The following is a 25066-nucleotide window of genomic DNA, read 5'->3' as shown; positions in this document are numbered from 1 at the left end:
CCTGCCCTGGATCTGTCTGAGCAGTCTCCTTGACTCCAGGCAGGGATGGCACTTCGACCTGGATGTTTGGGTTTTTTGTTTGTTTTTTTTGGTCATTGGTTATTACATGACCTCCAGGGTAGGTGCTCCACAAAGGGAGTGAAAACAGGACGCCATATATAAGCATACAGCCATTCTAGAAAAATAGCTTGGGGTTCTCCTGGAAACGCTGCATTGGTCCTTGCACTATGGTTTAATAGAAAAGGGATTATGCACCAAGTTACTTAAATGAGCATAGGTTGAAATCGTTTACTGAGAGTAAATATTTTAAATAGTTATATTTTAACTAAATCTAGCATCAATCATAAATCTATTACACGAAGGTTACAGGCAATTTAAAAGCAAGAGCACTCTATTCAGGGTTTTAAATAATCCCTGTCTGTCTTGGCACATGAGAATGCAAAGATAGGAAATGGTTTGTAAAAGATCATATAATAGCTTTTACTAATTCTATTTATTTGACAGACAGAGATCACAAGTAGGCAGAGAGGCAGGCAGAGAGAAAGATGAGGAAGCAGGCTCCTCGTCAAGCAGAGAGTCTGATGAAGGGCTTGATCCCAGGACCCTGAGATCATGACCTGAGTCCAAGGCAGAGGCTTAACACACTGAGCCACCCAGACGCCCCCAGATGAAATACATTTCTGACTTAGAAACTTCAGATAGAATTATTTTGTCCATGATGACAACTGAAAAAAATGTGTCATCCCTAAACCTAACCTTAAACCCTACCAACGCTGAAACCTAAGCTGACCTTAAAGCCCAAACTAGAACCCTGAATCCCAAACCTGGAATGGAACCCAAAGCCTGTACCTGAGCCCTGGATCCAAGCCCTGAACCACGAACCCAAACCCTAAACCAGACCTCCAAGTCATGAAACCTGAACCCAAATCTCAGCATGAAGTCAAACCCCAAATTTGACCCTGAACTTTATCCCATAAGCCCTGAGTCTTAAAGCCTAAATCATAAACTTAAAGCCCTAAACTATAACTCTGTTCCCTTGTCCTTCACTCTAAACCCTCACCCTAACACTAAACCCAAAGCCTGATCTAGAACTCTGACTAAAACCTGAACCTGAACCCAAATTCAAACCCTTCACCACACTTTGCATATGCACTTGCCATTGATGGATATTTGCAGTTTCTACCTTTTGATTTTTGTGAACATTGTTTGGGTTGGGGGCTAGGGTTAGGGTCTTGGATTAGGGTAGGGTCCAGGCTTGAGACCAAGTTGAGGTCAGAGTGTGGGTCTGCATCAGGGCCATGTTCAGTGACACTGTTTGGGTCAAGGACTGTTGTAATTCCACATTGTTTCCAATTCATTGTTCCTTAGCTATTTGGGGGGAAGTTGGGGGGTATTGGGCTCCATGCAGCTTGAATTTCCGGAATGAAATGGCATCAGCTGGACCCGGGGAGGGAGCAGGACCTTCCACTCAAGGGTGAGCTCCCACAGTCCTGCACTGCCTTGCACCGCCTGCAGAGGGCGCCAGACCCCAGCTCCCGCCCTGAGCCCAGGCTGCACAGCCACAGCTGGGACCAGAGCCCCGCCTCTTCAGGACCCACTGTGGAGACTTCTGGAGAATGTGGGGCGCCTCCCACCCTGACAGGACAAGCTGAGGAGGGTGTGGCTCTGCATCCACACTGACCGGACCCGTTGTGGAGGACACGCCCACACTGGCAGCAGTCCAACCTCCTAAGGACCAGATGCTGGAGGAGCTGAGGAGAAGCCCCCTGAGTGGACTGTCAAGGGGTTCGTGGTCTCAGGACCCCACAGAGGAAGGGCGCCCTGTGTAGACACTGGGGCTTCCGTCGTTTTGTGTGAGGAGACGTGGCCTCCTGCTGTGCTGTGCACGGGGCTGTGGGGTCCCCCCTTTCTGGGCTCGGGTGATCCTAGGACCTCGTCTGTGTTTGTGTGCTCGCGGATTCGGTTTCTGGGGCTCCTCAGATGGTCTGCAGTCAGGGAGCGTCAGCCTTCTTTGGTGCTTGTGCTCTCCCCACCTCAGCCCTGCGGGGTCCTTCCCGTGTCCACACCCACTCCAGGCTTGCGCCGAGTCCAGAAATTCGGGAGCCAGAGTGAGGACTCTGTAGACGGTTTTGGGGAGAGTAGGTATTTTCCCAGTGTGGGTTCTACCCTGAGCACAGTGCCTCCCCATCTCCGTGTGTACCCCTCCCTGTCTGTCGTCATTGTTGCAGGGCTGTCAGAGGACAGGTCTGTCACCTTCTTGGTTCAGGGGCCTCCCAGGTATCTTGCTGTCTTGGATGCAGGTGTAAATGAGATCGTTCTCCGCAGTCTCTTTTTGATGGTTCCTTCCGAGCACCTAGGAGTGCCACTAATTTGTGCATATTGATTTTGTTCCTTGCAAGATCTTGAATTTATTTGTTCGATTGGCCTTAAACTCAATCTGCCAGTTATTTGACCAGCAGCATGGATTTAATTGGGAAGAGCAGAGAATGGCAGTCTGGGCTGAGCAAGCTAAGGTCCCATCACAGGCAAGTGCGAGAAACAAAGGAGAGTAACATTATTTCATGGAGGAGGAAGAAGTTGGGAAGGGTGCTTGAAGGAAAGTCCCTTGGAGAAAGGCAGGGTGATGGAGAATTCTCACCAGCTGAGCTGCAAAGCTCCTACAGAAAGTCAGGAGATGAACCTCCAGCTTCCCGTGTGGGGCCTGGAATTGGTGAGTCTCTCCTGTGGGGAATTGCAATGTGGAGTCTGTAATGGGCACTGAGCAGCAGGCGCCCCCTTCCAGCCTCCACTTCTGGCATCCCCAGTCCACTTTACTGGGGCTTCCCTTCCTGCTTTTGCACAGTTCTAACCAGCTTGTGGTGGAAAGTTGTGGAAAAACTGAAATTCCAAATCCACTGCTTCTACTGCACCTGAGATACAGTGGCCCATGATTTAATTCTCCCACGAGTCTCTTGCTAACATGTGTCCTCTCCATGTTGGGTGACCTGGATCTGGGAGGGCTTGGCCTCCATCCCAAAGTCTGATGTTCTCTCTGCTTCCGTGTCGTCGTGCTAACATGGTTGTTTGGAAGATTCATTTCCTCTGTGGTGATTTCAAAGTGCAGTCAGCTTGTTATAGCAGCACAAATACGTGCTGTCTCCACACTCAGATTCCCCAGCCGTCATTTCGTTACCACGTTTGCCACTTCACACGGGATGCTTCAGTGTGTTTGATCCCACACCAGGACAATGTCCTGCAGAACCACCACATAACCTGAAATGAGGACATCATTACAGAACCCATCCAAGGGTAAGTGTTAGGAACCAGGGACATGGCAGGAGTGACCTGAAGACCCCATGGAGAGCTGTCAGGGTGGCTGAGTTGACAGTGGAGGTGAGGGTGAGTGTCTGGCTCTGGCTTTGTGTCCAGGAGTCAGCTCTGTGTGGGGGTGTCCTCAGCTAGGCATGCAGATTTCTGCTCCTCTGAATCCTTTCCGGAGTTCTAAATGGCACAGTTTCCTTCTGGGCAGCAGGCTGAGTCCTCTGGGATTGCCCATGTGTCCCCAAATTGTAGGGCACCTACTGCAAGGCCTTTGGGGTCACAATCCTGAGAACCGAACCAAACCAAAGGTTATGGTTAGGGCCCACCACATGGCAGGCCCGATCTGCCAGCACTCTGTCCATCTTTCTGGGGGAGGAAGCAGTCGAGGGATTTGTTCAGGGTGAGTGTCAAGCTCCAGGTTTGCATCCAGTGGCCTGCTGAATATGGGGGTGTCCAGAGGTAGGAATGCAGATTTCAGTTCCTCTGAATCCTTTCTGGAGTTCCAAATGGCATGGTTCCTTTCAGGGTGGCAGGGTGAGTTTTATGGTGTTCCTCACTGTCCCCAATCTCTGAGGCTTTGGAGCCAGGCCGTCGGGGACACACCTCTCAGGACAGAATCTAGGCTTAAGAGTTTGTGCCTATGGGCATGGCTGCACTGATCTGAAAGCACTGTGGCGAGGATCACAGGGGTCTGAGTTGAGAGCATGGTTCAGGATCAGTATCAAGGTCTGGGTTTGTGTCCAGTGGACCGCTGAATGTGGGGGTGGTCTCAGATGTCCAAGACGATTTCCCCTACTCTGAATCCTTTCCAGCATTCCAAATAGCCTGGTTTCCTTCTGGGTGGCAAGCTGAAATCTCTGGGATTTCTCAGGTCTTGCCATTGCCCTTGCAAGGGCAAGATACTTTTTACAGTAAAAGAATTCACCAGATGAGCTGAACAGCAGAAAAGACACAGCTCAAGAGTTAATCAGTGAACAGGAATATCATGCCAAAAACTTCTTTGATAACACACTACAGAGCAAGGGAAGATAGGAGAGAAAGCTGAGATATAAAGGACAAACCCTCCAACTTTCCAACATCATTCCCTACTTGTTTATTTCCATTGCTGTCAGCTCCTTCCCAGTCAAAAATATGTCACCTGAGCCAGCCTATTTTCTTCCTGAGATTGGGGCACTGCAAAGCCCACCAGAGGGGCCAAGGGCACCCCTATACCTGCTGAGCTGAGCCCATTTGTACCCCAACTGTGAGGAGGTACCAGCCTGTCCCCCTGGTGCTCCATGGTCTGTGGCAGTCCTTCCTTCTGGACCCTGCTTTGCTGCTCTATTTTCGCTAACCCTGGTCTCAAACTAGGGATTGCTCCTGGAAGAAGAACTCAGGGAGATGAGGCTCAGGAGGGTCTCCCTGCCTGGAATCTTCGTGTGAGGAGTGCACAGCCAACAGATTTTGCCCAGGGACTTGCAAAATGCAGAGAGGCAGATTTCTTTTCTCTCTTTCTCTCTCTCTCTAGCCTCATACTAACCAGGAGTTCTTAGAACTTTCTTCAGTGACTTCTAGGTGTAGCTTGGCCACTTTTTCACAGAAAGGCCACTTGAGCATGATGAAACACACGTATAAGCAATTACATTAAAAAAAAAAAAAAACAATAAGCCAATGCACACAGACCTTTGACAGCAGCACAGGACGCTCAAGGGACCAGAGTTCCTACCTTGGGCAATAGTGGTAGAGGCCGGGTTCTGCCATGCAGGTCCCTAGACCTTTGGCAGTTTCCACGATTGCAAATCCAGACATGCAGAATCCTGAGGGACAACCTACTAACTGCAAAAGAGCAAAAATTCATCAGGATTCAGAGAGTGGAAATCCATTTGTACTGGAAAAGAAAGAAGTAGGCTTGCTGTGAATCCAGCAGGGAGGACAGGCATAGATAAAGGCTGGTGTATGGGTCACGGAAACTATTGTTTCTCAAGGGTCCTGCTGTCTCTGTAAAATGCTATGAGGACTGTCTCTTGGGGACCTCCTGCTTTCCTACCAGTGACACCCCCAGATTCTGCTTTGCTAGTCCCATGGATTCCTGGGGATACCCAGTTGATAAGCTATGCTGTCCTCATGACAACACTTGCTAATGGACTGAATGTTTGTGTCTTGTCCCAATTCAGATGTTGAAGCCCTGACCCTCAAGGAGTGCCATCAGGAGGTATGGGCTTTGAGAGGTGGTGAGGTCATGAGATTGGAACACTTGTGAATGAGATAAAAGCACTTCTGAGAAACGACCTGAGAGATTGTTCTGCCAGCTGTCATCCATGCAAGTCTACAACAGAAATATGGGCATTTGTAGATAATGAAGCAGTCTCTTGCTAGATATCAGATCTCCCAGGATCTTGCTTTTGGACTTCTCAGTCTCTAGAACTGCAAGGAATAGTACATGTTTTGCTGTTTCAGCCACCCAGTCTGTCATCATTTGTTGCAGCAACTTGAACTGAATAAAGCAGAGCCCAAGTCCTGGTTAATCCCTGCTTCTACTCATTTCCCCTCAGAAAGAGCTTCTAATCCAGAACTGACCTCTGCTTTCCATACACGTGCTTCAGACTCCTTCTGTGAGAGCCCAGACTTTGTAAAAGACTCCTCCCTCATGGCAACCAGCATTCTGTGACTCCTGAGGACTGTCCTCCCTGACTGTATTGAGTCAATCAAACTGATTTTGATTCTGGAGTCCCAGGATCAAGGACTGCATCAGGCTCCCAGCTTCATGGGGAGTCCGCTTCTCCCTCTGACCTTCTCCCCTCTCATGCTCTCTCTCTCACTCTCTCTCTCTCTCTCAAATAAATAAATAAAAATCTTTTAAAAATCTGATTTTAACAGACCATAAGCTTGTTCTTGCTGGTCTTTGGAAGATTAGGCATTAGCCCTTTGGAGAAAGTTCTGAATGGCTGCTTCATGAAGGGGTGAACTGTGTCCCCAAAGTCTCTTTTTGCTGCCTTCTAATCACAGATGCTGAGACAAATCCTCCCAGGTGCTGGTTTTTCAAAGCACTTAATGCTTTGGCTTTGAAGTTCCTCACTTGACAGTTCTGCTTTAATCAGTTTGTGACAAAACAGCCAATTGGTGGTGGATGCAAAGTGCACTGATAAAGTTAATATCAGGGAACAATTTTTTGAGTGTCATGCATGTGCACGTGTGTGCACACACATATCCATGTGCTAAGCATTATGGTAAATGTCTGACAAGAACTAAAACATCAAAAAGTCAGGATACCCCATTAGCTGATATTTTTATTATTCCTACATCCTAAACTATGAAAAACAGGGTCAGAGAATAAGAAGTGGCAAAAAGAATCAAGATTTGAGGCAGTTCGATTTCTCAGCCAGCCTTGATCAATAGGCATGTACACCTGTGTCTAGTTTCAGCTCTGTGTAACCTTGCCATAACCTTGGATAAGCCATTCATCTCTCAAGTTCAGGTTCTTGGTCCAAGGAGGGAAGGGGCACAGGTTGAGTACCTCCAGTGGGACTTCCTGGCAGGCTTGTTCATCCAAGCATTCCTGTTTCAGTTTGAGTAATTGAAGCCAGTCTTTGTTTTACCAAAGGCCAAGCTTGTCCAGTGTGTCCATGCCACCAGCCAACAGCATTTGTCCATGCCATGTAACAACTGAGCAACATTCATAGGAATGGGGGGAGGAAAAGATGTCCACAGGTGTTGACAGATGTTCTGCATGGAGGAACAGGAGCTGGGGCCATCACCTGCTGTTTCTAGTGGCCTTCTCTGTCGAGTTAAAATAAATGGCAATTATTTGCAATGACAGGGGTGAAAGTAGAGGGTATTATGCCAAGCGAAATAAGTCAGTCAGAGAAAGACAATTATCATATGATCTCACTCATATGTGGAGTTCAAGAAACAAACCAGAATCATAGGGGAGTAAAGGAAAAAAATAAAACAAGATGAAGTCAAAGAGGAAGACAAACCAGAAGAGACTTTAAAAAAAAAAGATTTTTATTTACTTATTTGACAAACAGAGATCACAAGTAGGCAGAGAGGCAGGAAGAGCGAGAGAGGAGGATGCAGACTCCCCAGGGAGCAGAGAACCTGATGTGGGGCTCGATCCCAGGACCCTGAGATCATAACCTGAGTTGAAGGCAGAGGCTTTAACCCACTGAGCCAGCCAGGTACCCCTCAGAAGAGACTCTTAATCACAGTAAACAAACTGAGGGTTCTTGGAGGGGAGAGGGATGGCTGGATGGGGTAACTGGGTGATGGACATTAAGGAAGGCATGTGATACAGTGAGCACTGGGTGTTACAAAAGACTGATGAATCACTAACCTGTATGTCTGAAACTAGTATTATATGTTAATTAATTGTATTTAGATTAAAATTTTCTTTAAAAATAATTTTAAAATAAAATAAGTAACAATCCAATAATGATCAGAGTTATCCAGCAGGGAGTATCAGATCTAGATGTCAGTTAAATTTAAGGGGCTTGCCGAAGTATAGGAGAGTCACGCTAGGTCATTTTCCTGTGTGGGGAAGTCTTCAGGGGCAGTTCCAAAGACAAAGATTATTAATATTTCTCCTTCCCCCATTCCTCCTAGAGCCAAAGATGTTTCCTCCACTCACCCACTGGCCCTGTATGTAGGTGTTGCTTTCTCTCTACCAATCAAAAAATCAGTGAGTAACTATAACTTCACCTTTTCCAATATCCCCCTACGCCCGACCTTTGGTCTTTAATGGCCATGGGCAACAGGGACAAAGACATTTTTTAAAAACTTACAGAGATCTATTATGCTCTACTACCTTGGCCCGCATGGGCCACTGCAAAGGGATTCTGTGAACCGTGTACTCAGATGAATGGTCATTATCTTCAAAAAGGCAGGGGCAGTGATAGACACAGGAACCAAAAAAGCAAGAGTTAACGGACCATCAGAATAATGGAGTACCAACACTTTTATGTCCTTGGCTTGAATCCTCAAGGTCCAGTGTCTCAACAGAATTTTCATTTTGGTCTCATCTGCCTCACTTGTCCACCCCTGGGCCAGTTGGCAGTTATACTGAGAACCGGAAATTTTCCTTAGAAGAGAGAAAGAGTATTTGTCAGGTAAACCAAGGAAATGTCCATTATAGGAAGTTAGGCCTTTTGTCATGGTACTCCATTAGCACCCTCCTGACTGTTAAAGAAAAAAAAATATTGTGACACCCATTAAAGAGAGTAAGGAAGATTTTATTCAAGGGATGCTACTATGATGAGATTTTATTGTATAGTATGGGAGAGAAATCTGGCTCAGCTCAGACAAATGGAGATTTACAGCTAAAGAGCATGGTGGGGATCACTGAATGTAAAATTAAGATGGAACATCAAGGGTAAGGATGAAGGGATTCTGGCTAAACCATCTGGACAGTAATATTGTTGAAGGAAGGCTAGGGTCATAAACTATTGAGATCAGGGGATAAGGAATTTTTTAAAAGACTTATTAATACATTTTAGAGAGAGGGAGCAGGGGTAGGGGTAGAGGGAGAGGGAAAGAGAATTTTAATCAGACTCTTCACTGAGCATAGAGCCTGAGGTGAGGCTTAATCTCAGGACCGTGAGATCATGACCAGAGTAGAAACCAAGAGTCAAACGTACAACCAGCTGCACCAACCAGGTGCCCTGGGAATAAGGGATTGGATCAGATATTAAGGGTTATAGATACTGAAGCACCTGGGTGGCTTAGTTGGTTAAATCTCTGGCTTTGGCTTGGTCATGATCTGATCCCAGGATCAAGCCTGGCATTGGGCTTGCTGCTCAGTGGGGAGTCTGGTTCTCTCTCTCCCTCTGCTATTCCCCCTGCTCAGGCTCTCTCTCTGTCAAAATAAATAAATCTTAAAAAAAAAAAAGTGGTAAGATACCAGGGGTGAGAGATAAGGAATTTGATCAGATATCAAGAGTAGGATAGAAGATTGCTGAAAAATGACCAAGCAGATTTCTTGCTAAAACTGGGCTAAGTGGGCGGAGCCTAAGGTCAAGGCTAGACAGAAAGAGGACTCAGAGGAACTTGACTCGAGTCTGGTCAAGGAGAAAGTCTTCATCATCCATGACCATTGTATTTTCTGCAGTCACACATTTTACTAATTCTTTTATCAGACATTCAGTGAACGAGAAACATGAACACAGCAGCAATAATATAACAAATGTAAGCGCTCTAGAAGAGACAAAGGCAGTATGGGAATCCACCTCATCAGATTTAGAATATGCATGACTCCATGACTGAATTACTACCACTGCTTGACTGTTGAGATTAAGATGTAGTACAGAGGATCAGAGGGAAGGGAGGGAAATCTGAATGGGAGTCATCAGAAAGGGAGACAAGCCATGAGGCACCTTTAACTATAGGAAACAAACTGAGAGTTGCTGGGGGGGGAGGGGAGTGGGAGACATGGAGAAACTGGGTGATAGGCATTAAGGAGGACACGTGATGTGATGAGCACCAAGGGTTATCCACAACTGATGAGTTACTGAATTCTCTGAAACCAATGATGTACTATCTAATGGCTAATTGAATTTAAATATCTAAAAAAGGCACTTCAAAAAAAAAGATGTAGCATAACTCACAATATCCTTTGAGTGGAAGAATGTGCGGACTTTCCACACCTCTGCTGTCCAAGTCCCATGGCTAGTAGCCACATGTGGCTAATGACCACTTAAAAGGTGGCCAATTCAAATGGAGAAATGCTGTAAAAGCAGAATAAACACTGGCTTTCAAAGACATATTGTAACCAAAAGTCAGAGAGTATTGCCACCCTCACATCACAAACATCGCATGACTTCTACAGCTAATGAGAGTGGGACCCAAGATGAGAGAGGTCAACCTGAAAGTCCATGATGTCAGAAAGAACATGGAGAAGAAAGAGTCACAATCCTGGAGTGGATGGTCTGAAGACTGTCAGAATGCCTTTTTTTTTTTTTTTTTTTTTGGTGATTCTGTATACGGACAAGGAGAATTCATTGGAGATGACATCTGTATGCCTCACATTTTCAAGGGAAAATTATGAAAACGCATATAGACCCACAGCCATAGTTTAATTATGTTTGAAATATATTCAGAACTACTCCAGTCAGTAAATTGCATATTTTCACATTTAGCTTCTCAATTTTCTCTTCGGCACCTCCCATTCTTGAAATCCCAACACAAATCACATCTCTTGCCTAAGGACCATAAACTACCTCACTATCAAAGGCTACAGTTCATTCATTCATTTGATTCATTCAAAGCAACCTAATCTTGAGTGATGTCTTAGGCGCTCTTCTAGGGACTGGTGACACGGTGAACAAAATAGGTAAAAATCTCACTTTCATGGAGCCTCTCTGGTATTTAGGGGAAAATCTTTCCTTATCAACATGAAAATACTTTTTATGGATGTTGCTTAGAATTTCAGTTTTTTTTTTTTTCTTGACAGTATCTCAGGTGATCATCTTTGAGGTGGTTCTCCTGAAAATATTTTTGGGGGGTACTGACTCGACTTTCTGAGTCAGACACTTTCCTAAAGACAGGGGTCAAAGGAAAAGTGACAACTGTCACTCTTGCAGTAAGAACAGGGATCACAATGCTTGAAACAGATATGCTGCTCAGCTGTCAGAAAGTCCACAAGGCTCCAAATGTGTGTGGCCAACTAACGGAACCTGTAACTCAGAGGTTATCATCCTGAGAGCAATGGGAAATCCCTCTAGTTAAGGACTCTCCTTGACGGAAGCTTGACAATGGCCTTGATTTACTTACTATGATGTTTAGGTAATTATACACATTAAGAAAAGTGCACAAGGCACTTACATTTCCATGATACCATCAAAGATATTGTTGTTTTATTAAAATGTTACATCTAGAGTTGTAACGTATAGAGTAGTTAAGTCAATCACTATGAGGTACAGGTGAGACTATTGTAACAGCCATACTTCCATAAAAAAGAAAATTTTTTTGTGGTTTCTGATCTAGGAATCAGCCAGTGAATAATTCTATATCAGTGTCCAGTTACCGGGCTAAACATGTAATCTATTTATATTTCTGAGGGTAAGCTGAATTGTGATCACTGAGCCAGCTGTATTCTAGTAACTACTCATTTACCCAACATAACAGATATAAGAAGGTAAAAGGCTTCTAAGGAGACTGGTTACTTATATTTTGAACCACATTTTGGCAGGTATAACTTGCAACTTGTGCTTAGTGGTAAGATTTCTGATATTTACTTTCTCCTTCCTTTGGCAAGTCAAGTTAGTTAAAAAGTAATTAGAGTAGAGTCCATTGTTTTTCTTAAATGCTTACAGAGATATAGAACTCTCAAGTTTCTTTACTAGACAGGATTAGATCACATTAGTGATAAAGATCAGAATGATTTACATTGCTAAAACGAGAACTTCCTGTCAGTTTGGAGAAAGCTCATTTTTATAACCAACATATTGGCTGGGCTAGAGATTAATGAGTGCTATGGGTGGGGTGATGAATGTGATATATTCAATGACCTGTGGAATTTGTTCTGTAATTTCCCCACTCCTCTGGTCAGCAGAGCGTCTTCTTCAGTACCCAGCACTGCCCATAACTGCATTCAGAAAATCACTCTCCAAAAATGGTTATTTGTTTTGCCTTTTTTATAATTTTTTAAAACATTTGATTTATTTGCATGTCAGAGAGAGAGAATGAGAGCACAAGCAGGGGGAGCAGGAGAGGGAAGGGGAGAAGCAAGCTTCCTGCTTGGTGGGATTGCACAAGGGCTGAAGAAGACAGAATGGGAAGGGGACAAGGAGAATAGTGGGTTTCAGATTCTTGGGAACAGAGCCCACATCTATTTCTATGTTTATCTCACTGCTATAAACCCAGGTCACAGCAGAGTGCCTGCAGCAGAGTCATGGAAGTGCTCCAGAACTGATAACTATTGCTATTTATACTACTAACATTCCTCCACAAAGGGCCAAGTGTCATAGCTTCTCCCAGTTCCCCACACTGAACGCAATGAAGAATCAAACTATCGGGTGAAGGATGGCGAGGGGCATTTAACAGGACCCAGATCACAGGAGCCATATTGTATTGCAGGACCAGGGGTCTTACCAGTGACTAGGTATTCACTCCTCTTGAGAGGCTAGCTCCTTGGATCTCCCTCTTCAATCCTCTGAACCCATGTCTGGCATCAGAAACAAAAGTAAACATAACGTATCGCCCTTGTTTATTTTTTACTATTATTTGTTACAGAGGAAGAGAGAGATCACAAGCAAGGGGAGCTGCAGGCAGAGGGAAGGCAGGCCCCCCACTAGAGCCTGGTATGGGATCCAATCCCAGGACCCTGGGATCATGACCTGAACCAAAGGTAGATGCTTAACTGAGTAAGCTACCCAGGCGTCCCTTATTGTCCTTCTTTAAAATTTAATGTATTCTCTCTCCCTCTCTCTTTGTCCCCACTCTGTCACTCATACTCACACAATCACAGAGTCACAGACAATAGCAAGGCATTTCCCATTCTAATTCGCTAAGGCACTATGAGCTTAAGCTCAATAGAATCACTTTGCCAGCTGCTGCTCTACCATGCCCTGATCCCTTCTCTATCCCCAAGCTCGATCTGTAACTCAAGTGTCATGGTGGTGGCTCTTTCTGCCCTCCCTCCACAAGGCTGTCATCAGCACACTCTTCCCCGTGGCTCCACTCCCCAGCACTGGCTGCCTTTGGTCTACGGGTATGCCCTCTCCTAGAGCTTTTCCACTCTCCCTGAGGGGAAGACAACCCTTACTTCTCCCCGGTGGCTGTCACGTGTCCACTATATATTGTGACGATCAGCCCGATTAAGAGATTGGGAACTAAAAGACTGGCTTCTGCTTATGGATCAAACTAACTCTGGGGCTTGGGACACATGACAGCAGCACATGGTGGTAGAACTGAGATGGTTAGGGAGTTAATCTGCATTTTCACATCTGGTCAGCAGCAGAACAAAGAAGACACCCCAGATCTCCTATCTCCCAGAACAGTACTCTTCAAGTAACTTACAGCACCATCCTTCTCCAGCTTTGGAAGTGGCACTTTTCCAACCCCAAAGTCTTGATTCTAGGCAGCACTCCGAGAGATACTCCCTCCAGAATCACCCCTGGCTGGAAGTAGTGGTTGGCCAAGGCCTCCCAAATATCTTCCCTTCAGAGTTGCACTTGCATCAAACTCAAAACTGTGGCACGTACAGGACTTTCCTGTCGGCCTCTAGCTCTAATGACCTATTGGACTTCAGAGGTGCTCTTTTATACCCACTTACCTTATAACATCAACGTGTGACTCCTCTAGAATTCTCTCCATGGCTTTTCTCCTGTACTAATTGTTATGGACTGAATTGTGTCCCCACAAAAGTCATATGAAGAATTCCTAATCTCCAGTGTGACTGCATCTGGAGATAGGGCCTACCTAGAAGGAGGTACTGAAGGCTTGGTGAGGTCACAGGAGTCCTAATCTGCTAGGACTGGTGTCCTCATAAGGGTGAAACACATGAAAGCACTCCCCCTACCTCCCCTCTGGGGGCCCACAGAGAAGAGGTCATCAGAGTGCACAGTTGAAAAGGTAGTGATCTATAGAACAACAAGAAAAAGCTCACTGGAGACCAACCTTGCTGGCACCTTGATTTGGAACTTCTGGCCTCCAGATCTGTGCAAAAATACATTTCTGACATTAAAGCTCTCCAGCCTGTGTTTTTCTGTCCCCGACGGCCTGGCTCCAAAGCCTCAGAGATTGGGGACAGTGAGGAACACCATAGGACTCATCCTGCCACCCTGAAAGGAACCATGCCATTTGGAACTCCAGAAAGGATTCAGAGGAACTGAAATCTGCATTCCTACCTCTGGACAGCCCCATATTCAGCAGGCCCCTGGATGCAAACCTGGAGCTTGACTCTCAACCTGAACAAATCCCTCGACTGCCCCCTACCCCAGAAAGATGGACAGAGTGCTGGCAGATCGGGCCTGCCATGTTGTGGTCCCTAACCATAACCTTTGGTTTGCTTTTCAAGATTCTGACCCCAAAGGCCTTGCAGTAGGTGCCCTACAATTTGGGGACACATGGGCAATCCCAGAGGACTCAGCCTGCTGCCCAGAAGGAAACTGTGCCATTTGGAACTCCGGAAAGGATTCAGAGGAGCAGAAATCTGCATGCCTAGCTGAGGACACACCCACACAGAGCTGACTCCTGGACACAAAGCCAGAGCCAGACACTCACCCTCACCTCCACTGTCAACTCAGCCACCCTGACAGCTCTCCATGGGGTCTTCAGATCAGCCCTGCCATGTCCCTGGTTCCTAACACTATCCCTTGGATGGTTTCTGTAATGATCTCCTCATTTCAGGTTATGTGGTGGTTCTGCAGGACATTGTCCTGGTGTGGGATCAAACACACTGAAGCATCCCGTGTGAAGTGGCAAACGTGGTAAAGAAATGACGGCTGGGGAATCTGAGTGTGGAGACAGCACGTATTTGTGCTGCTATAACAAGCTGACTGCACTTTGAAATCACCACAGAGGAAATGAATCTTCCAAATATCCATGTTAGCACGATGACACGGAAGCAGAGAGAACATCAGACTTTGGGATGGAGGCCAAACCCTCCCAAATCCAGGTGACCCAACATGGAGAGGACACATGTTAGCAAGAGACTCGTGGGAGAATTAAATCATGGGCCCCTGTATCTCAGGTGCAGTAGAAGCAGTGGATTTGGAATTTCAGTTTTTCCACAACGTTCCACCACAAGCTGGTTAGAACTGTGCAAAAGCAGGAAGGGAAGCCCCAGTAAAGTGGACTGGGGATGCCAGAAGGGGAGGCTGGAAGGGGGCGCCTGCTGCTCAGTGCCCATTACAGACTCCACATTGCAATTCCCCACAGGAGAGACTCACCAATTCCAGGCCCCACACGGGAAGCTGGAGGTTCATCTCCTGACTTTTTGTAGGATCTTTGCAGCTCAGCTGGTGAGAATTCTCCATCACCCTGCCTTTCTCCAAGGGACATTCCTTCAAGCACCCTTCCCAACTTCTTCCTCCTCCATGAAATAATGTTACTCTCCTTTGTTTCTCGCACTTGCCTGTGATGGGACCTTAGCTTGCTCAGCCCAGACTGCCATTCTCTGCTCTTCCCAATTAAACCCATGCTACTGGTCAAATAACTGGCAGATTGAGTTTAAGGCCAATTGAACTAATAAATTCAAGAACTTGCAAGGAACAAAATCAATATGCACAAATTAGTGGCACTCCTAGGTGCTCGGAAGGAACCATCAAAAAGAGACTGCGGAGAACGATCTCATTTACACCTGCATCCAAGACAGCAAGATACCCGGGAGGCCCCTGAACCAAGAAGGTGACAGACCTGTCATCTGACAGCCCCGCAACAATGACGACAGACAGGGAGGGGTAAACACGGAGATGGGGAGGCACTGTGCTCAGGGTAGAACCCACAATGGGAAAATACCTACTCTCCCCAAAACCGTCTACAGAGTCCTCACTCTGGCTCCCGAATTTCCGGACTCGGCGCAAGCCTGGAGTGGGTGTGGACACGGGAAGGACCACGCAGGGCTGAGGTGGGGAGAGCACAAGCACCTAAGCAGGCGGACACTCCCTGACTGCAGACCATCTGAGGAGCCCCAGGAACCGAATCCGCGAGCACACAAACACATATGAGGACCTAGGATCACCCGAGCCCAGAAAGGGGGGACCCCACAGCCCCGTGCACAGCACAGCAGGAGGCCACGTCTCCTCACACAAAACGACGGAAGCCCCAGTGTCTACATAGGGCTCCCTTTCTCTGTGGGGTCCTGAGACCACGAACCCCTTGACAGTCCACTCAGGCGGCTTCTCCTCAGCTCCTCCAGCATCTGGTCCTTAGGAGGTTGGACTGCTGCCAGTGTGGGCGCGTCCTCCACAACGGGTCCGGTCAGTGTGGATGCAGAGCCACACCCTCCTCAGCTTGTCCTGTCAGGGTGGGAGGCGCCCCACATTCTCCAGAAGTCTCCACAGTGGGTCCTGAAGAGGCGGGGCTCTGGTCCCAGCTGTGGCTGTGCAGCCTGGGCTCAGGGCGGGAGCTGGGGTCTGGCGCCATCTGCAGGCGGTGCAAGGCAGTGCAGGACTGTGGGAGCTCACCCTTGAGTGGAAGGTCCTGCTCCCTCCCCGGGTCCAGCTGATGCCATTTCATTCCGGAAATTCAAGCTGCATGGAGCCCAATACCCCCCAACTTCCCCCCAAATAGCTAAGGAACAATGAATTGGAAACAATGTGGAATTAAAACAGTCCTTGACCCAAACAGTGTCACTGAACATGGCCCTGATGCAGACCCACACTCTGACCTCAACTTGGTCTCAAGCCTGGACCCTATCCTAATCCAAGACCCTAACCCTAGCCCCCAACCCAAACAATGTTCACAAGAATCAAAAGGTAGAAACTGCAAATATCCATCAATGGCAAGTGCATATGCAAAGTGTGGTGAAGGGTTTGAATTTGGGTTCAGGTTCAGGTTTTAGTCAGAGTTCTAGATCAGGCTTTGGGTTTAGTGTTAGGGTGAGGGTTTAGAGTGAAGGACAAGGGAACAGAGTTATAGTTTAGGGCTTTAAGTTTATGATTTAGGCTTTAAGACTCAGGGCTTATGGGATAAAGTTCAAGGTCAAATTTGGGGTTTGACTTCATGCTGAGATTTGGGTTCAGGTTTCATGACTTGGAGGTCTGGTTTAGGGTTTGGGTTCGTGGTTCAGGGCTTGGATCCAGGGCTCAGGTACAGGCTTTGGGTTCCATTCCAGGTTTGGGATTCAGGGTTCTAGTTTGGGCTTTAAGGTCAGCTTAGGTTTCAGCGTTGGTAGGGTTTAAGGTTAGGTTTAGGGATGACACATTTTCTTCAGTTGTCATCATGGACAAAAAAATTCTATCTGAAGTTTCTAAGTCAGAAATGTATTTCATCTGGGGGCGCCTGGGTGGCACCGTGTGTTAAGCCTCTGCCTTGGGCTCAGGTCATGATCTCAGGGTCCTGGGATCGAGCCCTTCATCAGGCTCTCTGCTTGACGGGGAGCCTGCTTCCCCATCTTTCTCTCTGCCTGCCTCTCTGCCTACTTGTGATCTCTGTCTGTCAAATAAATAGAATTAGTAAAAGCTATTATATGATCTTTTACAAACCATTTCCTATCTTTGCATTCTCATGTGCCAAGACAGACAAGGGTTATTTAAAACCCTGAAGAGAGTGCTCTTGCTTTTAAATTGCCTGTAACCTTCGTGTAATAGATTTATGATTGATAATAGATTTAGTTAAAATATAACTATTTAAAATATTTACTCTCAGTAAACGATTTCAACCTATGCTCATTTAAGTAACTTGGTGCACAATCCCTTTTCTATTAAACCATAGTGCAAGGACCAATGCCGCGTTCCTGAGAGAACCCCAAGCTATTTTTCTAGAATGGCTGTATGCTATATATGGCGTCCTGTTTTCACTCCCTTTGTGGAGCACCTACCCTGGAGGTCATGTAATAACCAATGACCAAAAAAACAAACCAAAAACCCAAACATCCAGGTTGAAGTGCCATCCCTGCCTGGAGTGGAGGAGACTGCTCAGACAGATCCCAGGCAGGCATCTCAGCCCAGGCCTGTGCTGGGGAAGCTGGTTCCTGGCTTTGGGCGCAAACTGGAAGCCAGCAAACTGACCCAAGAGTGCAGCCGGCGTTTACGACTGATGATCTTTTGGCAGCCAGGCTGCGCGTGGACACCCGCTCAGGGAGCCAGGCTAGGCGGCTGCCCAGCGCAGGCGCTGGCAATGCAGCAGCATGCCAGGGCTTAGCCCCGCACCCCAGCATGGGCTCCGGCCTCAGAAGTGAGGGGGCGGGGCCAGCGCAGAGAAGGGTCTTTGCTAATTTCCAAAGCTGGAAGTGAGCTCTCAGAGGACTCAGGAGGGAGGGGGGCGGGGGCGGGGGCGGGTCGGGGGCGGCCGGGAGAAGGGGCTTTGCTAATTGCCCAGCCGGGAAGGAGGGGCGCACAGCGCCAGGGTGCTGTACTGCAGCCCATTCGGGACTGCAGGACCCACCATACTCGCTGCCCCTGCACTCTCATGCTCCAGCCTAGCCCGTGAGGCCACGGTGTCCTGTTCCCGTTCCCGCTGCCTGCTGCCCCTCCCCGCCCAATGGCTTCACTGGAGGACCCTCTGCTCACAGGTAAAGTGACACCACGACGCGCCCTCACCTGAAGCAGAAAACGCGGTCCAGGAGCTGGGCGTGGGATGGTCGGGCCCCAGCCTCCCGCCAACCCCAGAGCACCAGGACCACCCCAGACGCTGTGCCACACCCTGTCCGCAGGGGGTCAGGCCAGGACAGCGCCACAGGAGGTACCCCCCCCCCGCCAGAGGGCAGGCTAGCCCCCATAGTTCAGCACCCCCACGCGCTTTTCAGAGCCTCCTGCCATTCCCAGGGCACCAAGAACCCAGAGAGTGAGGCCTTGGGTGCTTTCTAGTGACAGATTCAAGGCAATTTTTCGACTTTGGGACTCAGAGTTAACATAGTTTTCATTTGTGATTATTATTTTTTGTGGGTGCCATAGCTTTTCTTTTGACCTATGGTTGTTTTCACTCCCGGTTCTGAAGAAGCCCCTAAATCCTAACCTTTGAGGACTCAGAAAGCTCTCAGAGCAGCAGTGCTGGGGGACAGTGTGGACACATGGTTTGGTTTCTCCTCTGGCCTGCTTCTGTGGCAGCCCCGCTCTGTCCTCCTCAGACTTCAGAGCAATATCTGAACAAGTGGAGAAGCGACCAGGGGGTCAGGAAGGTGGCCACCGAAGAGTGACTTCTCTGGAGGGTGGCTGAGCTAGCAAGTGAGCATGTTTGTCCAGCTCTGCCTGCATTCAGTATGGAGCTGAACAGGGGCCAGGGAAGGGGAGGAGGAGCAGAGAGCAGGGACAAAGGGACCAAAGAGGAGATTCAGATGAAGGGAAGTAATGGGGAGGAAAGAGAAGAAACTCTAGAAGACAGGTATGTAGAAAGGAAAAGGGATGAAGTGGGCATTGGGAAAGGGCACCACCAGGGAAGGAGAGAGGGGAAGGAAAGAGGGAGGAAGAGAGGAAAGGGGAAAGGGAGAAGGGAGGAGTCAGCATGCCAGGGCTCCCCCTGCATCTGAAGAAGAGGTGGCTGGTCCAGCTTGTCAAACAGGGTGCTCACTCTTTGGCCCCAGTTTCTGCTCCCAGTGCTACTGGGCTTTGCAAGGAAGGCAGGCTGTCCCTTGGGACCTACTGGAGCCCACTGGAGCCCACAGGAGGGTGGGAGAGGTAAGATGCCACCGGGTCCTGTCCTGAGCTGCTCCCAGCCACCAGCCTCACCACATGGTGCAAGAGGGACCCCAGAACAAAGGAAGGATACAGGCTAGCATGTCTGCTGGTGGCCCTGGGCACTTAGCTCATCGCAGTGAACCACACGGCCTCCTCAACCCACGCTTTCAAAGCCTCCTTCTTCGTTTGTGGCTTTCATGTCTGTAGGAACATGAGCCAGATCTAACTCATCTCCAACAGACAATTCTGACTCACCCCGTGTCAGATTTTTAAGAGTGGCTGTGATAGAGTAAGATAGCAATGCTCCAACAAACGGACTGTTTCCTCCCACTTGACCTCAACAGTCTTATACATTTTCTTAGCGAAAACATCTTGTCTCCTTCCATTAAGCTCATAACGTGGTCTAGTAGTATACATGCGCCTTTGGTAGATGCGAAGCGATACAGAGGTCCTTTTTTTTTTTTTTTAATTTTACAAGGTAAAGTCAGTGAACATATCCAACTTGATGAATACGTCTCTAAAATGTCAATCCAGGCAAAGCTTTTTCTGCCTACAGTTTGGAGCCTACGTGGTGACATTTTTAAAATGCTTTCAGTCCCTCAGTGAGGCTCTTAGAAGCTAGCCAGGGCTTACTACGTGCCAGGCACTGTGTCAGGTGTTGGAGCTAAAGGGAAAGAGAGCTTGGAAGCTGGCTGGGGAGGGACATCCATGACACAACCACAGCTAGAAACGGAGGCCAGTGCTAGAAAAGAGAGAGCAGGCTGCATGGAGAGTGTGTACCATGGGGCTTGTGAGCTCACGAATAAGTGGGAGTAACTGGAGTGGGGAGATGGGGGAGAGAAGAGGGTCTTCCCATCAATGGGAATCACCTGTGCTTGGAGGCAGGTGCCATGAGAGGTCTCCACAGGAAGAAGGAGGCAGTGTGGTTGAAGGGCAGAGAGATGGGGCAGAACAGGCATCAGTCAGTTGGAGGGTATGAATAGACTGATGGGAGGATTATGGGTGCCTTTGGAGGACTGAGAATTTGTTAGAAGATCAGTGCAGATTTCTATGGAGACAAATGCCAGGAACTGATAGGTCTTTGAAAGGTCACTCTGGCTGCCTTTTGGCAAAGGGGTTGGTAAAAGGCACTTGCAGGTGTGAACACACCAGGTGGGAGGTGAGTGCAGGAAATCGGGTGAGGGAGCATGGGAACTTGGTCCCGGGGTATATAAGGGAGAATAGCCTTTAAGGAGTTCCACAAATTGGCACCAGCTGTGGCTTCATTACAGAGCTGGAAGGGGGAGGTGGGTGTGTCCTGGAGGTTACAGAAATTACATGAGAAAGGGAAGTCTTTTTAGATCTCTTTTTCAACTAGAGGAACTCTCACCTTATTGATAGAATTCCAGAGTGGGAACCAATGATATGAGGACATCTTTGAAATGTCTGAATATGTTCTTCGACATCTTTGCAAGTGACGAGGAGACCTTGACCTTAGGAGGCCTTGGCCCTCTTTGTAGCCAGAAAGATTTCACCTACAGATTTGGGTTCTCCCTTTTAAAGTCAAGGAGTCAGTCCTTCCAAAGGACACCTCCTATCATTTTACCCTCTCATCATACCTCACGTGCTGGCATCTCCAAGACCCTCTGTTCCAGGTTGAGAGTATCCACTTTGGCCGGGCTGGTCTTGCCAAGAACACCACCACAGGAAATCTAGAGCCTGTAGTGCTATTAATAACATCATCTAAGACTGTGTTTGCTGCCCTCTTGGCCTCTTCCCACCATGACTCACTGAAGCTTTTTACACATTGTATCCATTATGCTATAGTTCCCAAAGCTCATCTTCTCTAGTGCCATTAGTTTTTAGGGGACCAGGCAAACCTTAAACTTGTCCCCCTTAATTGGATCCCTGTGCCCCCACAATCTCTTTGAATGCCTTTCACCATGATCCTTGAATGAGATCTGAGACCACTGCTGGTACCTAACACTTCTTGGCACCTTGTCTGCTAGGTTCTTGGAAGAGGAGGTGGCTATGGAGGTGAGTGGGAATGGGAGTGGGAGGATTTCTCCCTTCACTTCCCTTTTTGTGTTTTCAAATAATGGGTTTTGAGGGGGAGGGAAAGGTTAACCAGACCATTTATTTTCCATCTCCCATCGATAAAATGTCACACAGGAGAGAGGTGGCAGAAACGCACTTTCAGGTTAATTTTTTTACAAGGAAGATTGACTTATGAACCTACTTTGTTATTCCCTTTCATTCAATTTCCCTGTACCTCCTTTTCTATGAAGTGTAACGGTAACCCATTATTATTTTTATTGTTGGCACGTGCTTTGTGAACCATAAAGTGTACGCTATAAATGGGAGCGCTTTTCTTTTTTTTTTTTTTTTTGTAGTTTACGAAAAACTAATATTTTTTAAATTAATTTTTTATTTATTTTCAGCATAACAGTATTCATTCTTTTTGCACCACACCCAGTGCTCCATGCAAGCAGTGCCCTCTATGATACCCAACACCTGGTACCCCAACCTCCAAATCCCCCGCCCCTTCAAAACCCTCAGATTGTTTTTTCAGAGTCCATAGTCTCTCATGATTCAGCTCCCCTTCCAATTTCCCCCACCTCCCTTCTCGTCTCTAACTCCCCATGTCCATGAAAAACTAATTTAAAAACATTCATCCACCAGAGTACCCAAAGGGCTCCCATATAAACTATCTGTCGTTACATTATGTCCCGATGTGGAGCTCGATCCCAGGATCCTGAGATCATGACCTGAACTGAAGGCAGAGGCTTTAACACACTGAGCCACCAGCCCCAATGTATTCTCTTCAGTACCAGAATTTGTAACCAATTGACAGATGAAAAAGGAGGCAGTCAAGTGAAAAACAATAGGTCTTAGACCTGCAAGAAATTTGAATTAGATGAATTCAGCTACTCAGGCACTGTTTCACATTTTCAGATCTCTGCAGAAAAGGGGTTAACCTTTTTACAGCATGTAAAAGAGAAGACTATAACACATACTATGTGTAAGCATGTAAATATCAAAAAATATCCCATTAGTTGCTAAGACACACAGGGCCTATATTTTCTCTCAAATTCATGAATATGTAGGAGCAATAAGTGAGAAGTGAATGTATACTCTTCACTTCGAAGTCTTTTAGAAATCTAAAATATGACTTTCTATGGTTTGTGTCTCCATATTCCTTTATTGCCAGTTTGAACAAATCCACATGCTTTGATTCAAAGGTAATAAATTCCTCTTATTTGGAAAAATGATGTTTATTTTTATTCTCTCACCCTTAGCAGGTGGTTTCATTTTAGCACACTTCAGAGTTATAATTTCATGCTTATTAAAAACATTTATTATGATCTACATAGATGAATGAAACTTTTATTTTATTAAATTATTTGACAAAAAATCTGTTATTTTTAAAATGTATTTCCTTTAGGGTTATTTTAGAGCGTTCAGAGAGGATCTAGGAGTGTGGTATTATGTAGTTTTTAAGTAGGTATGAAATGGTTATTTATAGGATTGTTTCTTTAAGGCTTATGTATATTGTCCATTATATGCTATAAAATATTTTGAAAGTAAATTTAAGGTATGTTTTACATAGTTTATTTTTTGGAAATAAATATTGAAATGACTTGTGAAATTCAGTATATTCTCAACATTAATTTATTTTGAAATTTACCAGTTGTCTACTGAACTATTATATGGCAGATATTACTTCAGACTACACTGGTAAATGAAATACTTGGCTTTGTAGAACTTTTATTTTAATGGGTGAGACAATTCAAAGCTATAAACCTTAATAAAAATTGCATAGTGCATTCAAAAAGGATGAGTACAATGGGGAAAAAGAAAAACTCGATCAGGGTGAGAAAAATCAAGGTTGCTAGGCAGGGGATGGGGAGTTAAAATTTTTAATAGGAAGATCAGGGTAGTTACAATGAAGCTGACAATTGAACAAAGGTATGGAAAGGTGATGAATTTGCCCAGAACTATCAGCAATAAGGTCACTCCAGACAAAGGAATTGGCTATCTTGAAGGCCATAAGGTTGGATCATGCCTGGCATATCTGAGGAATAGCAAGGAGGCCACTGTGAGTGACTGAAGAGTAGCAGGGAAAGAGGTCACAGAGGTTAAATGAGTGGCTAGATCATGTAAAGCTTAGAAGTCATTGTAAAACTCTGGCTTTTATATTTGGAAACTTACTGTGTGATACAATTTCTGCTAATAACTGAGAGTTCAATTGTCCATAAAATTTCAAGGACTCTTATTCTAGTAAGACAGAATAAAGAGAAAGAGTTCATATTTTCACATGGTGTAACAAATGCTCAGAGATACAAGTGTAGGAAGCTATAGGATCACAGAAGAAGGCACTAAAATCACACCAATATATTTGATGACTGTGACTATATATAAATTTGTATTTTCTAGATTTTTTATAGTCATGGAATGACACTGTATATACTATTGATTGCCTGGCTTTTCTTTTCTCAGCATCATTACTTTGAGAATCTCCAATAGTAAATAGTTCATTTTGATGTTGAATAGTAATCTCTTTAATGAATAGATCATAATTTTTCTTTGCTCTATGGATGGACATTGATGAACATTTCCACTGTTTTCAATTCTTAAAAATAAAGCTGCTATGAAATTCATATACAAGTCCCTGTATGAACATAGGGCTTGTTTCTCTTGGTTAAATGCCTAGAAGTAAAATGGCTATTTTTGTAACTGCAACATATTTTGCATTTAAAAAAATTTTCAAACTATTTTCCAAAGTGGTTGTATCATGATATATGCCAACAACAGTTTAGATTTTTTGTTGCTTCTCAATCTAGCTCAGACCAAGTACAATTAGCCTTTATAATTTTAGCCATTCTAATAGATATGTAAGCATGTCTCATTATGATTTTAATTTGTATTTCTTTAATGTCTAAATGTTGAGAAATTTGTCAGTGCCTATAAGCCATCCATATACTTTTGGTGACATGTCTCTTCCATTATTTCCTTCACATGTAAAATTGGATACTCTGTTTGGTTATTAGTAAGGTTTTTTATTTTTATTCATTTTTAAATAATCAGAGTAGATGTCCATTATCAGATATGTAATTTGGAAATCGCTTGTCCATCTTTACAGTTTCTCAATGGAGCTTTGATAGCTGTGTCTTTCAAGAAATATGCTACTTCTTTCCTGGTACACGGAGGTATGACTAAACATTATCAATGTTGACCTTTGCAAAGAAAATCATGGCTTAAGATATATGTAGTCTGCAGTTGTTGGGAGTGTTCACCATCCTTGCCTCTAACTCATCTCTCACTGCCCACACATTCAGATATAGGGGAATATTGATTGACAAAATATTAATTGCCAAATAACACTAGTTGGAGAATAAGAAAAATGCAGGCACCTGATTATATAATATTACATAAATAAAATATGTTTTTATAAGTGCTATTAGAAGTAAATTCCTCTATACTTTAATCACACAGAATGATGGAATCCTAGATTTTTTTTTCTTGTATTTACTAAG

At 45.8% G+C, this 25066-nt stretch overlaps 1 long non-coding RNA gene across 1 annotated transcript in view; it reads right to left on the bottom strand.

Annotated features, from left to right (window-relative positions):
• Nucleotides 1-6539: 6539 nt before the first annotated feature.
• Nucleotides 6540-25066, bottom strand: part of LOC309856972 — a 31049-nt gene continuing 12522 nt past the window's right edge. The window contains exons 2-3 of the long non-coding RNA XR_014307427.1: nt 9879-9998; nt 6540-7056 (exon numbers count right to left, since the gene is read on the bottom strand). This is a non-coding gene — a long non-coding RNA (uncharacterized lncRNA). The remainder of the gene's footprint in view (nt 7057-9878; nt 9999-25066) is intronic.

Source organism: Mustela nivalis (assembly GCF_964662115.1).
Source record: "Mustela nivalis genome assembly, contig: HAP1_SCAFFOLD_44, whole genome shotgun sequence".
NCBI classification, from domain to species: domain Eukaryota; kingdom Metazoa; phylum Chordata; class Mammalia; order Carnivora; family Mustelidae; genus Mustela; species Mustela nivalis.
This window is presented reverse-complemented; position numbering and strand designations above follow the sequence as displayed.